We start from the raw sequence: 13,267 nt of genomic DNA on the forward strand, positions 1-13,267 counted from the left end.
GGAGTTTCAGCTTTAGCATCAGTCCTTCCAATGAACATCCAGGACTGATTTCCTTTAGAATGGACTGATTGGATCTCCTTGCAGTCCAAGGGATTCTCAAGAATCTTCTCCAACACCACAGTTCAAAAGCATCAATTCTTCGGGGCTCAGCTTTCTTCACAGTCCAACTCTCACATCCATACATGACCACTGGAAAAGCCATAGCCTTGACTAGACAGATCTTTGTTGGCAAAGTAATGTCTCTGCTTTTTAATATGTTGTCTAGGTTGGTTATAACTTTCCTTCCAAGGAGTAAGAGTCTTTTAATTTCATGGCAGCAGTCACCATCTGCAGTGATTTTGGAGCCCAAAAAAATAAAGTCTGACACTGTTTCCACTGTTTCCCCATCTATTTCCCATGAAGTGATGGGACCAGATGCCATGATCTTAGTTGTTGAGCTTTAAGCCAACTTTTTCACTCTCCTCTTTCACTTTTATCAAGAGGCTTTTTAGTTCCTCTTCACTTTCTGCCATAAGGGTGATGTCATCTGCATATCTGAGGTTATTGATATTTCTCCCAGCAATCTTGATTCCAGCTTGTGTTTCTTCCAGCCCAGCATTTCTCATGATGTACTCTGCACAGAAGTTAAATAAGCAGGGTGACAATATACAGCCTTGACGTACTCCTTTTCTTATTTGGAACCAGGCTGTTGTGCCATGTCCAGTTCTAACTGTTGCTTCCTGACCTGCATATAGGTTTCTCAAGAGGCAGGTCAGGTGGTCTGGTATTCCCATCTCTTTCAGAATTTTCCGCAGTTTATTGTGATCCACACAGTCAAAGGCTTTGGCATAGTCAATAAAGCAGAAATAGATGTTTTTCTGGAACTCTCTTGCTTTTTCCGTGATCCACTGGGTGTTGGCAATTTGATCTCTGGTTCCTCTGCCTTTTCTAAAACCAGCTTGAACATCTGGAAGTTCACGGTTCACATATTGCTGAAGCGTGGCTTGGAGAATTTTGAGCATTACTTTACTAGTGTGTGAGATGAGTGCAATTTTTTGGTAGTTTGAGCATTCTTTGGCATTGCCTTTCTTTGAGATTGGAATGAAAACTGACCTTTTCCAGTCCTGTGGCCACTGCTGAGTTTTCCAAATTTGCTGGCATATTGAGTGCAGCACTTTCACAGCATCATCTTTCAGGATTTGGAATAGCTCAACTGGAATTCCATCACCTCCACTAGCTTTGTTTGTAGTGATGCTTTCTAAGGCCCACTTGACTTCACATTCCAGGATGTCTGGCTCTAGGTCAGTGATCACACCATCATTGATTATCTGGGTCCTGAAGATCTTTTTTGTACAGTTCTTCTGTGTATTCTTGCCATCTCTTCTTAATATCTTTTGCTTCTGTTACATCCATACCATTTCTGTCCTTTATCGAATCCATCTTTGCATGGAATGTTCCCTTGGTATCTCTAATTTTCTTGAAGAGACCTCTAGTCTTTCCCATTCTGTTGTTTTCCTCTATTTCTTTGCACTGATCACTGAGGAAGGCTTTCTTATCTCTCCTTGCTATTCTTTGGAACTCTGCATTCAGATGCTTATATCTTTTCTTTTCTCCTTTCCTTTTTGCTTCTCTCTTTTCACAGCTATTTGTAAGGCCTCCACAGACAGCCATTTTGCTTTTTTAAATTTGTTTTCCATGGCGATGGTCTTGATCCCTGTCTCCTGTACAATGTCAGGAACCTCCATCCATAGTTCATCAGGCACTCTGTCTATCAGATCTAGTCCCTTAAATCTATTTCTCACTTCCACTGTATAATCATAAGGGATTTGATTTAGGTCATACCTGAATGGTCTAGTCGTTTTCCTACTTTCTTCAATTTAAGTCTGAATTTGGCAATAAGGAGTTCATAATCTTCTGCCACTGCTGCTGCTGCTGCTAAGTCGCTTCAGTTGTGTCCGACTCTGTGCGACCCCATAGACGGCAGCCCTCCAGGCTCCCCCGTCCTTGGGATTTTCCACTAATATTATATTATACCTGCATTATCACATATCTACCTAACCATCTGTCTATACATTCATCAATCCATTTAAAACTTTAATGCATTTCAAATTAAAATGCAGACTTCTCTACTGCTGTTGCTAGCTAAGTTACTTCAGTCGTTTCTGACTCTATGCAACCCCCACAGACGGCAGCCCACCAGGCTCCCCCGCCCTGGGATTCTCCAGGCAAGAACACTGGAGTGGGTTGCCATTTCCTTCTCCAATGCATGGAAGTGAAAAGTGAAAGTGAAGTCGCTCAGACCTCTCTACACTTCCTTCTAAATATCTCAGCATGTGAATAACACTAGCTAGAGTTCAGTAATTGTTTATAGCAGTTTTAATTTTGTTTCAGGTGGAATTTATATATAATCAACGCACAAATCTTGAATATTCAATAGCTGAGTTTTGATAAATGTGAACACTTATGTACCCAATCCTCTACCAAGATAGAACATAGTCATCACCCTAGAAAGTTTCTTAATGCTTCTTCCCAGCCAATCCCAACTTCCACACCCATAAACAAACACTCTTCTGAATTTTTCCCACCATGTTAGTTTTGCCTATTCTTGAACTTCATATAAAGTGAGTCATACAGTATCATTTATATAAGACTTTTTTACACAGCAAAACTTGAGATTTATTTATGTTGTTAATCATACTAGTATTTGTATTGATTTCCTAGGTGTCCATTCAAAAGTAACAAAAAATTGACTGGCTTAAGACAAGAGAAATTTATTATGTCTCAATTTTGGAGACTAGAATTCTGAAATCAAGGCACTGGCAGAGCCATGCTCTCTTTGATGGCTCTGGGACAGAATCGTTCCTTGCTTCTTCTAACTTTTGATGTTTGCCAGTCACCTCTGGCATTCGTTGACTTGTAGGTGCATCACTCCAGTCACATGGATGTCTTTTCCCAGGATGCCTTTGTATCATCTTTCCTCTGTGTGTCTGTCTCCCTCTCCTCCTGCTCAAAATCATGCTTCAGTTTTAGCAGTGGACAACAGGTATCCATTTATTTTTACTTTTACTTTTTCAACCCAGCATAAGATGCTAATGGAGGGGGCCACTCTAGCTCAACATTCAGAAAACGAAGATCATGGCATCCGGTACCATCACTTTATGGCAAATAGATGGGAAAACAGTGGAAACAGTGGCTGACTTTATTTTTCTGGGCTCCAAAATCACTGCAGATGGTGATTGCAGCCATGGAATTAAAAGATGCTTACTCCTTGGAAGGAAAGTTATAACCAACCTAGACAGCATATTAAAAAGCAGAGACATCACTTTGTCAACAAAGGTCCATCTAGTCAAGGCTATGGTTTTTCCAGTGGTCATGTATGGATGTGAACTATAAAGAAAGCTGAGCACAGAACTGAAGCTTTTGAACTGTGGTGATGGAGAAGATTCTTAAGAGTCCCTTGGACTTCAAGGAGATCCAACCAGTCCATCCTAAAGGAGATCAGTCCTCGGTGTTCATTGGAATGACTGATGTTGAACCTGAAACTCCATTAAATAAGAGATTAAAAGACTTTGCCAAGACTACAAAATAAAAGTCATAGAACCAGGACTTAAAATTTAGCTCTGCTAATTCTGATAATCAGTGGAGGATCCATGCGTCCATGTCAGATTGCTTGTAACTTATGTGATATATAAGTAATGACTTTGAAATTTTTTAAACTGCATGCATATCACTATATGAAAAGTGTGAAAGTGTTAGTTGCAGTTTGTCTGACTCTTTGCAACCCCACGGACTGTAGCCCACCAGGCTCCTCTGTCCATGGAATTCTCCAGACAAGAATACTGGAGTGGATTGCCATTCCCTTCTTCAGGGGATTTTCCCAACCCAGAGACTGAACCTGGGTCTCCTGCATTATAGGCAGATTCTTTACCGTTTGAGCTACCAGGAAGTCTATACCAGTATATATATATATATATATACACATACATTTGTGCATTCATCTACACATGTAAATTTATTCTGAAGACATAGTCTTACAACTTATAGATGTAAAGAAAAATATATAAAATATCATTGGGATATTATTATTTTGTCATAAAAATATATCCCATAAAATCTCCTATAATATGTATATGCTAATACAGTATATCAAAATAATTTTGCTTATGTACTTATTTCATAAAAATTATTCTTGCAAACACATTTCTAGCATCTAGCATAATTTTTTAGGTATAGTAACTACTGATATAATGTTGTCTAGCAAAAAGGTTATGCATCAACAATTTCCACTGAAATAAGCTGTCATCAGCACATTTCCTTATGAAATAATATTTATTAAAATAGGATATTCTCTTAGCTAAAGCTGACAGCTCCTCACCTTGTCAATTTTCTATAATAATATACACTTTACAATACAGTGCTAACAAGATTCAAGGTAGCATTTCAGTCATCTACAGTGTCAAAATGGAGACTAGATATACTGCATTCAAAGAAAAGGTGCCAATTAAATGTATTCTCTGTACAGTCAGTGTTCCAGTATCATACTATAACATGATCTATATCCTTGTTATCCCAATATTAGATACTATTGTAACACTACATTCAGACTCTCTTTCTCCAGTTTCAATATTAACCCCAAGCATATTTTCATGACTACAAAGCTTGGCAGAGGGATTTCCAAATCAGGGAATGCTGAGACCTAGAGCCTTGGCAGATGCACAAAAGTGGAGGAAAGAAGCAGAACACTTATAATACAGGAGGAAGCATAATTTTTAAGATGAAAGTTTGAAGTCTGTCACAATTAAATTGAAATCTTTACCACTGGTTAACCATCTGACCTTATGCAAATAATTGACTTTTCCACCCTCAACTTCTTTTTTATTAAAGTGGGGTTCTTAATGCTAGTTCATTGGGAGAGTGTGAGGATGTAATGGGACAATGTTTGTAAAGAGTTTTGCCCAGAACCTGGTATATAAGATGAGCCTAATAAATGCCAGCTCTATCCATGTGCCTCACTTTAAAGACAGGATTCCATTGAGAAGTAAGTTCTCTGTCTTTGTTGCTCCTCTGAATGATTTAAAGGGTTTTTGTCTTTGTTTTTCAACAGTTAAACTAGATACACCTAGTTTTGTTTTCCTGTGCATTTAAAAGAAACATTTGCAGTTCACTGTACTAACTGAATATGTGGCTTGAAGTCTTTCATCTGCTTTGAAAAATTCTCAAAAACTATCTTTTTAAAATTTGCATCTACCCAATTCTTTTTTTTTATTTGCTTTTAGAACTCCAGTTATACCTATTGAAGTCTTTATCCCTGAGACTGGTATCACTTATGCTTCTTTCTGTATTTTCATTCTTTTTAAATTCTATACTGAGACTGACTAAACCTCTCTTTAGCTATGTCTAATTTTCTGGTTAACGCCTTTATTACATTCTTTTTCTGTAACATTTTCTTATAAAACTATTCTAACTACAGAAGAGTTGAAAGAATTTTACATAGAACAGCCATGTGTTCACCAACTAGATTCTGCCATTCAGTTCAGTTCAGTAGCTCAGTTGTGTCCGACTCTTTGTGACCCCATGAATCGCAGCACGCCAGGCCTCCCTGTCCATCACCAACTCCCGGAGTTTATTCAAACTCATGTCCATAGAGTCGGTGATGCCATCCAGCCATCTTATCCTCTGTTGTCCCCTTCTCCTCCTGCCCCAATCCTCCCCAGCATCAGAGTCTTTTCCAATGAGTCAACTCTTCGCATGAGGTGGCCAAAGTATTGGAGTTTCAGCTTTAGCATCAGTCCTTCCAATGAACATGCAGGACTGATTTCCTTTAGAATGGACTGATTGGATCTCCTTGCAGTCCAAGGGATTCTCAAGAATCTTCTCCAACACCACAGTTCAAAAGCATCAATTCTTCGGGGCTCAGCTTTCTTCACAGTCCAACTCTCACATCCATACATGACCACTGGAAAAGCCATAGCCTTGACTAGACAGATCTTTGTTGGCAAAGTAATGTCTCTGCTTTTTAATATGTTGTCTAGGTTGGTTATAACTTTCCTTCCAAGGAGTAAGCGTCTTTTAATTTCATGGCTGCAATCACCATCTGCAGTGATTTTGGAGCCCAAAAAAATAAAGTCTGACACTGTTTCCACTGTTTCCCCATCTATTTCCCATGAAGTGATGGGACCAGATGCCATGATCTTAGTTGTTGAGCTTTAAGCCAACTTTTTCACTCTCCTCTTTCACTTTTATCAAGAGGCTTTTTAGTTCCTCTTCACTTTCTGCCATAAGTGTGATGTCATCTGCATATCTGAGGTTATTGATATTTCTCCCAGCAATCTTGATTCCAGCTTGTGTTTCTTCCAGCCCAGCATTTCTCATGATGTACTCTGCACAGAAGTTAAATAAGCAGGGTGACAATATACAGCCTTGACGTACTCCTTTTCTTATTTGGAACCAGGCTGTTGTGCCATGTCCAGTTCTAACTGTTGCTTCCTGACCTGCATATAGGTTTCTCAAGAGGCAGGTCAGGTGGTCTGGGATTCCCATCTCTTTCAGAATTTTCCGCAGTTTATTGTGATCCACACAGTCAAAGGCTTTGGCATAGTCAATAAAGCAGAAATAGATGTTTTTCTGGAACTCTCTTGCTTTTTCCGTGATCCACTGGGTGTTGGCAATTTGATCTCTGGTTCCTCTGCCTTTTCTAAAACCAGCTTGAACATCTGGAAGTTCACGGTTCACATATTGCTGAAGCGTGGCTTGGAGAATTTTGAGCATTACTTTACTAGTGTGTGAGATGAGTGCAATTTTTTGGTAGTTTGAGCATTCTTTGGCATTGCCTTTCTTTGAGATTGGAATGAAAACTGACCTTTCCAGTCCTGTGGCCACTGCTGAGTTTTCCAAATTTGCTGGCATATTGAGTGCAGCACTTTCACAGCATCATCTTTCAGGATTTGGAATAGCTCAACTGGAATTCCATCACCTCCACTAGCTTTGTTTGTAGTGATGCTTTCTAAGGCCCACTTGACTTCACATTCCAGGATGTCTGGCTCTAGGTCAGTGATCACACCATCATTGATTATCTGGGTCATGAAGATCTTTTTGTACAGTTCTTCTGTGTATTCTTGCCATCTCTTCTTAATATCTTTTGCTTCTGTTACGTCCATACCATTTCTGTCCTTTATCGAACCCATCTTTGCATGAAGTGTTCCCTTGGTATCTCTAATTTTCTTTGAACAGATCTCTAGTCTTTCCCATTCTGTTGTTTTCCTCTATTTCTTTGCACTGATCACTGAGGAAGGCTTTCTTATCTCTCCTTGCTATTCTTTGGAACTCTGCATTCAGATGCTTATATCTTTTCTTTTCTCCTTTCCTTTTTGCTTCTCTCTTTTCACAGCTATTTGTAAGGCCTCCACAGACAGCCATTTTGCTTTTTTAAATTTGTTTTCCATGGCGATGGTCTTGATCCCTGTCTCCTGTACAATGTCAGGAACCTCCATCCATAGTTCATCAGGCACTCTGTCTATCAGATCTAGTCCCTTAAATCTATTTCTCACTTCCACTGTATAATCATAAGGGATTTGATTTAGGTCATACCTGAATGGTCTAGTCGTTTTCCCTACTTTCTTCAATTTAAGTCTGAATTTGGCAATAAGGAGTTCATAATCTTCTGCCACTGCTGCTGCTGCTGCTAAGTCGCTTCAGTTGTGTCCGACTCTGTGCGACCCCATAGACGGCAGCCCTCCAGGCTCCCCCGTCCTTGGGATTTTCCACTAATATTATATTATACCTGCATTATCACATATCTACCTAACCATCTGTCTATACATTCATCAATCCATTTAAAACTTTAATGCATTTCAAATTAAAATGCAGACTTCTCTACTGCTGTTGCTAAGTTACTTCAGTCGTTTCTGACTCTATGCAACCCCACAGACGGCAGCCCACCAGGCTCCCCGCCCATGGGATTCTCCAGGCAAGAACACTGGAGTGGGTTGCCATTTCCTTCTCCAATGCATGGAAGTGAAAAGTGAAAGTGAAGTCGCTCAGACCTCTCTACACTTCCTTCTAAATATCTCAGCATGTGAATAACACTAGCTAGAGTTCAGTAATTGTTTATAGCAGTTTTAATTTTGTTTCAGGTGGAATTTATATATAATCGAACGCACAAATCTTGAATATTCAATAGCTGAGTTTTGATAAATGTGAACACTTATGTACCCAATCCTCTACCAAGATAGAACATAGTCATCACCCTAGAAAGTTTCTTAATGCTTCTTCCCAGCCAATCCCAACTTCCACACCCATAAACAAACACTCTTCTGAATTTTTCCCACCATGTTAGTTTTGCCTATTCTTGAACTTCATATAAAGTGAGTCATACAGTATCATTTATATAAGACTTTTTTACACAGCAAAACTTCTGAGATTTATTTATGTTGTTAATCATACTAGTATTTGTATTGATTTCCTAGGGTGTCCATTAAAAAAGTAACAAAAATTGACTGGCTTAAGACAAGAGAAATTTATTATGTCTCAATTTTGGAGACTAGAATTCTGAAATCAAGGCACTGGCAGAGCCATGCTCTCTTTGATGGCTCTGGGACAGAATCGTTCCTTGCTTCTTCTAACTTTTGATGTTTGCCAGTCACCTCTGGCATTCGTTGACTTGTAGGTGCATCACTCCAGTCACATGGATGTCTTTTCCCAGGATGCCTTTGTATCATCTTTCCTCTGTGTGTCTGTCTCCCTCTCCTCCTGCTCAAAATCATGCTTCAGTTTTAGCAGTGGACAACAGGTATCCATTTATTTTTACTTTTACTTTTTCAACCCAGCATAAGATGCTAATGGAGGGGGCCACTCTAGCTCAACATTCAGAAAACGAAGATCATGGCATCCGGTACCATCACTTTATGGCAAATAGATGGGAAAACAGTGGAAACAGTGGCTGACTTTATTTTTCTGGGCTCCAAAATCACTGCAGATGGTGATTGCAGCCATGGAATTAAAAGATGCTTACTCCTTGGAAGGAAAGTTATAACCAACCTAGACAGCATATTAAAAAGCAGAGACATCACTTTGTCAACAAAGGTCCATCTAGTCAAGGCTATGGTTTTTCCAGTGGTCATGTATGGATGTGAACTATAAAGAAAGCTGAGCACAGAACTGAAGCTTTTGAACTGTGGTGATGGAGAAGATTCTTAAGAGTCCCTTGGACTTCAAGGAGATCCAACCAGTCCATCCTAAAGGAGATCAGTCCTCGGTGTTCCTTGGAATGACTGATGTTGAAGCTGAAACTCCAATACTTGGGCCGCCTGATGCAAAGAGCTGATTCATTGGAAAAGACCCTGATGCTGGGAAAGATTGAGGGCAGGAGGAGAAGGGGACGACAGAAGATGAGATGGTTGGATGGCATCACCGACTCAGTGGACTTGGGTTTGGGTGGACTCCAGGAGTTGGTGATGGACAGGGAGGCCTGGTGTGCTGTGGTTCATGGGGTCGCAAAGAGTGGGACACGACTGAGCGACTGAACTGCACTGAACTGACTCTGTAGTGCTGGGGCAGCTCCATCACTGTGCTAAGTTGTTATGCTTGCTGCCCCTGGGACATGGAGTCTTGTGACAGCACCAAGTCACCAAGACAACTGTCCAGTGACAACTGGGGCTGGGAGAGGTGGGGCTGGCCCCTCTGGGAGAACTGGCTGTCGGAGATACAGCCTGTCCTTGGGACACCCCGTGAGACAGCTTTGACGGCACATTCCGGCTGGCCTGGCTGTTGAGAAGTATCCTCTGGTTGGCCCAGGAAGGCCCAAAGCTGTTCTTCTAGACCCCCACCTTGACCAGTGTTGTCTTCTGGGGTGCCCCACCTGTGGATGGCCTGTTAGCTTGTCCAAAATATCCCAGTGGCAGCGTGGGTGGCATGCCCAGGTTGGAGGCAATGGGGACTGTTCATGGAGGACATGTGGCTGGGGCAGGCACTGATCATGCTGATCTGGTTATGGGCCTGGAAGTACATGTTTGAGGGCAGGCCCTGGCTGCTCTGATCACTGATGTTGTTGTTTAGCTGCTGAGTCATGTCCAACTCTTTTGTGATCCCATGGACTGTAGCACACCATGCCCCTCTGTCCATGGGATTTCCTGGGCAAGAATACTGGAGTGGGTTGCCATTTCCATCTCCAGGGGATCTTCCCGACCCAGGGATCAAATCCATGTCTTCTGCATTGGCATGTAGATTCTTTACCATTGAGCCACCTGGGAAGCCCCTGATCACAGACAGATCCTGGGAAAATGGCTTTCCAGGGTGATACATGGCTGTTGTCATGAAGCGGGCTCCAGGGTTGATGGCCCTGCTGCACTGCATAAGGTGCTCCTACAGACTGTTCAGCACCCATCTCTCTCCCATACCCAGTAGGTGGTCATAGTTCAGAAGGTGGCTGCAGAGTGGTTGCCTGGACGGAGCCCTTCAGTAGTCCATACTGTGCTCTGGTCAGGGCCATATTAAATACGGGGGTTGTTTACAAACCTAATGCTTTGGTGCTCATTTGCCCACATAAAGGAGATAATAAAGATGTTGTCAAGCGACTGAAATACATCCACACTGGCAGTCTCCACCTCCTGGTAGGGCCTGGTGTGCAGGGAGCCACTGAGTTGCATGCATTATGTTGGTAGGACATAATGATGGACAGGATGATGGTGATCTGGTTCACCTCGGCATCTGTCGTCTTTCCTATGTTTGCAGCTTCTGGCCTGTTCGATAAGAGGTGCCTTACCTGATGATCTTCTCCTGGTCCTGGGTCACACAGAACATCTTCATGTGACCTGCTCTGGTCTGATAAGAGTCTTTGCAGCAGATGTTGAACAGGAAGGTGCTGAGTGCAGGGTTCATCTGATCCTGGATCTGGAGGCAGATGAGGCAAATGGGATGGTTGCCTAGCACCACCAGGTGCTTAGAGAGTGACAGAGACAGCCTAGCCTTGGCTGCCTTCTTGCACATCACCATGAGGCCCAGCTGGCAGTGGTCACCTGCAGGGATCAGATGCTTGGCTCCAAGGACACATGAGCTGTGCACTCCAGGGCTCAGTGGCCTGGATGCCTGTGAAACTGCATCTTGGCAGGTCTCAGTCATCCACATGTGCAGCTGATGGCATGTGTTTATGAGCACCAGTTTGTGAACAAGTTTCCTCTTGGCATATGCTTCAGGGCTCAGTACCACTGCTTCTGGTCTGCAGATGACAGCTCCTGGGTCTTGTCCTTCAGCATCTGGAGCTCCGGCATGCTACCTATGTTCCTGATCTGGTTGTATAGGGCAAGGATGTGCAGTGGGGAGTTGATGACCCTTGCAGAGAGCTGGATGACTTTGAGCCAGGTCAGTGACTCTTCTTGGTCAGCTGATCTATGGCTTTGTTAGCTGGAGCACAGACTAGCACAGGCCCACTGAGCCAGATGGTAGATGATGGTGGCTGAGCTCACATCTTCCCTGTACCTAGTGGACCCTGGATCTAGCTCAGCAGTCTCTGCAGCACCATCTTCAGAAAGTCAGCCAGAGAGTGGTGGAGGTCATGGAACTCTGGTGCTGTGAAGTCCTTGGGCCGCTGGTGCTTTCTGATCACACCTAGCAGCTTATGAATCCCAGGGACGGGGGAGCCTGGTGGGCTGCCGTCTATGGGGTCGCACAGAGTCGGACACGACTGAAGCGACTTAGCAGCAGCAGCAGCAGCTTATGGGAGATGTAATCTGCCATGGAGATCTCCTCCACAACAGATGTTTTCAAACACTCTGCATCCTGTCTAATGAGGTTCACTTCCACATGAAACTCACCTGGAAGTTATGAGTTACCTCCAGAGTGCGCCCACAACTGCTATGCGGCTCAGCGGTGATCTCACTGACATAATTATCAGGGGCCTTGATGATGTGGTGAATCTTTTCCCCAGGGCACCAGGTCCTCTTTGTACCACAGGCAAATCTTGTTCACCTGCATGAGCTGAATGTTTCCTAACCAAATTATTACTAAAGTCTGATTATCAAAGTCATCTCAGGCAAAGTCAAGTAGGCAGTTCTCTTCCTGCTAAGGCCCAGGTACCGCCTGACAGTGATGTGATCCTGAGTCTGAAACTCTTTCAGTTTCTTAGAGGAGGTGGCCTCCAGCTTGGATATGTTCTGGTGCTGGTAGGAATGCTCCTATCTCCAGAGATATGCTGGGGACCCTCCTCTGCCCCTGTCTTCTCCAGGACCTCCAAGGTCGTAGAAGGATTTTCCTGCTAGAGCTCCTCCAGTTGGCTCATCTACTCCGTGGTGATCTGCCAGCCCAAGCAGTTCCTGCTCAGAAGGGATTGTGACCAGCCAAGACAGGAAGCAGTGGTCCTGGATCCCAGGCTGTCACTGTGAACTCTCTGGACTGATTTCCTTGAGGCTGCTCCCAAGGGGTACAGAGCTGACTGCATAGCAGCCCCACAACCCAGGTGGATTTGCTAAGAATGAAGCCAAGGAAGAAGACCTGACCACTGCCATAGTCATAACACTCCAGAACCGTCTCTTTCAGGGCCCATCCTTGTGCAGACTCATCTCTTTGCATTTTGCCTTCTGACGTGACTTACAATATGGCTGCCAGTAGCATTTGCATGACTTATTAAACCACTCTTGCTGGTAGCACAGTAAACCATGCAAGCAGGATCGGGTACTCCCCAGTAACTGCAGGCATGTATGAGACATCCTTCCTCTAACAAGTATCACCTTCATTGTCTTTGAAGTTCAACTCAGCCAGTTGGCTGGTCTTGCCGACGCTCCCGTCCTCACCTGGTTCTGCAGGATGCTCACTGCTCAGCCCACCTGCGAGTCCACCTTTCCAATTGCAGCTTCCACGGGACGGGGCCCCCAGTGCTGCCACCTTGGAAGGCGCATCTGTGTCTGGCTGGGGAGAGTGAATTAGCTGCCTTTGAACTTGAGTGCTGGGGTGTTGAAGCCCAGGAGTTGGGCCTTCTGCGCATCGAAGGAAGTGCGCGTGTGCAAGATGGGCGGCCCTGCCTCCAAATTCATGGGTGGCCTAAGCAGAGCGAGGAGCTGGTAGCGTCGCCGCTGGGTAGGCCACTGTGTGGGTGCTGGCGCTCTTCGGCTGGATCTAAATCACCGCCACCCCGCGAGCCAAGCGCCCAGGGCTTCCTTTGCTGCCCTCAGAGCCACCAGCAGCTCCCAGAGACTGCAGGAACACCGTGGGCAACACCTGTTTTAAGTACATGGCTTTAATTTTACCTGTTCTGTGGACGAATATGAGGCGGTTGTCGAATATCCATTGCATTCTTGAT

The 13,267-nt window shown here is 43.6% G+C and overlaps 1 pseudogene; it reads right to left on the bottom strand.

Moving 5' to 3' along the window:
• Nucleotides 1-10,338: 10,338 nt before the first annotated feature.
• On the bottom strand, nt 10,339-13,001 carry LOC102286024 (regulator of nonsense transcripts 1 pseudogene; annotated as a pseudogene).
• Between the last annotated feature and the right edge of the window lie 266 nt (nt 13,002-13,267).

The sequence above is a fragment of the Bos mutus genome, chromosome 7, assembly GCF_027580195.1.
Source record: "Bos mutus isolate GX-2022 chromosome 7, NWIPB_WYAK_1.1, whole genome shotgun sequence".
NCBI lineage: Eukaryota > Metazoa > Chordata > Mammalia > Artiodactyla > Bovidae > Bos > Bos mutus.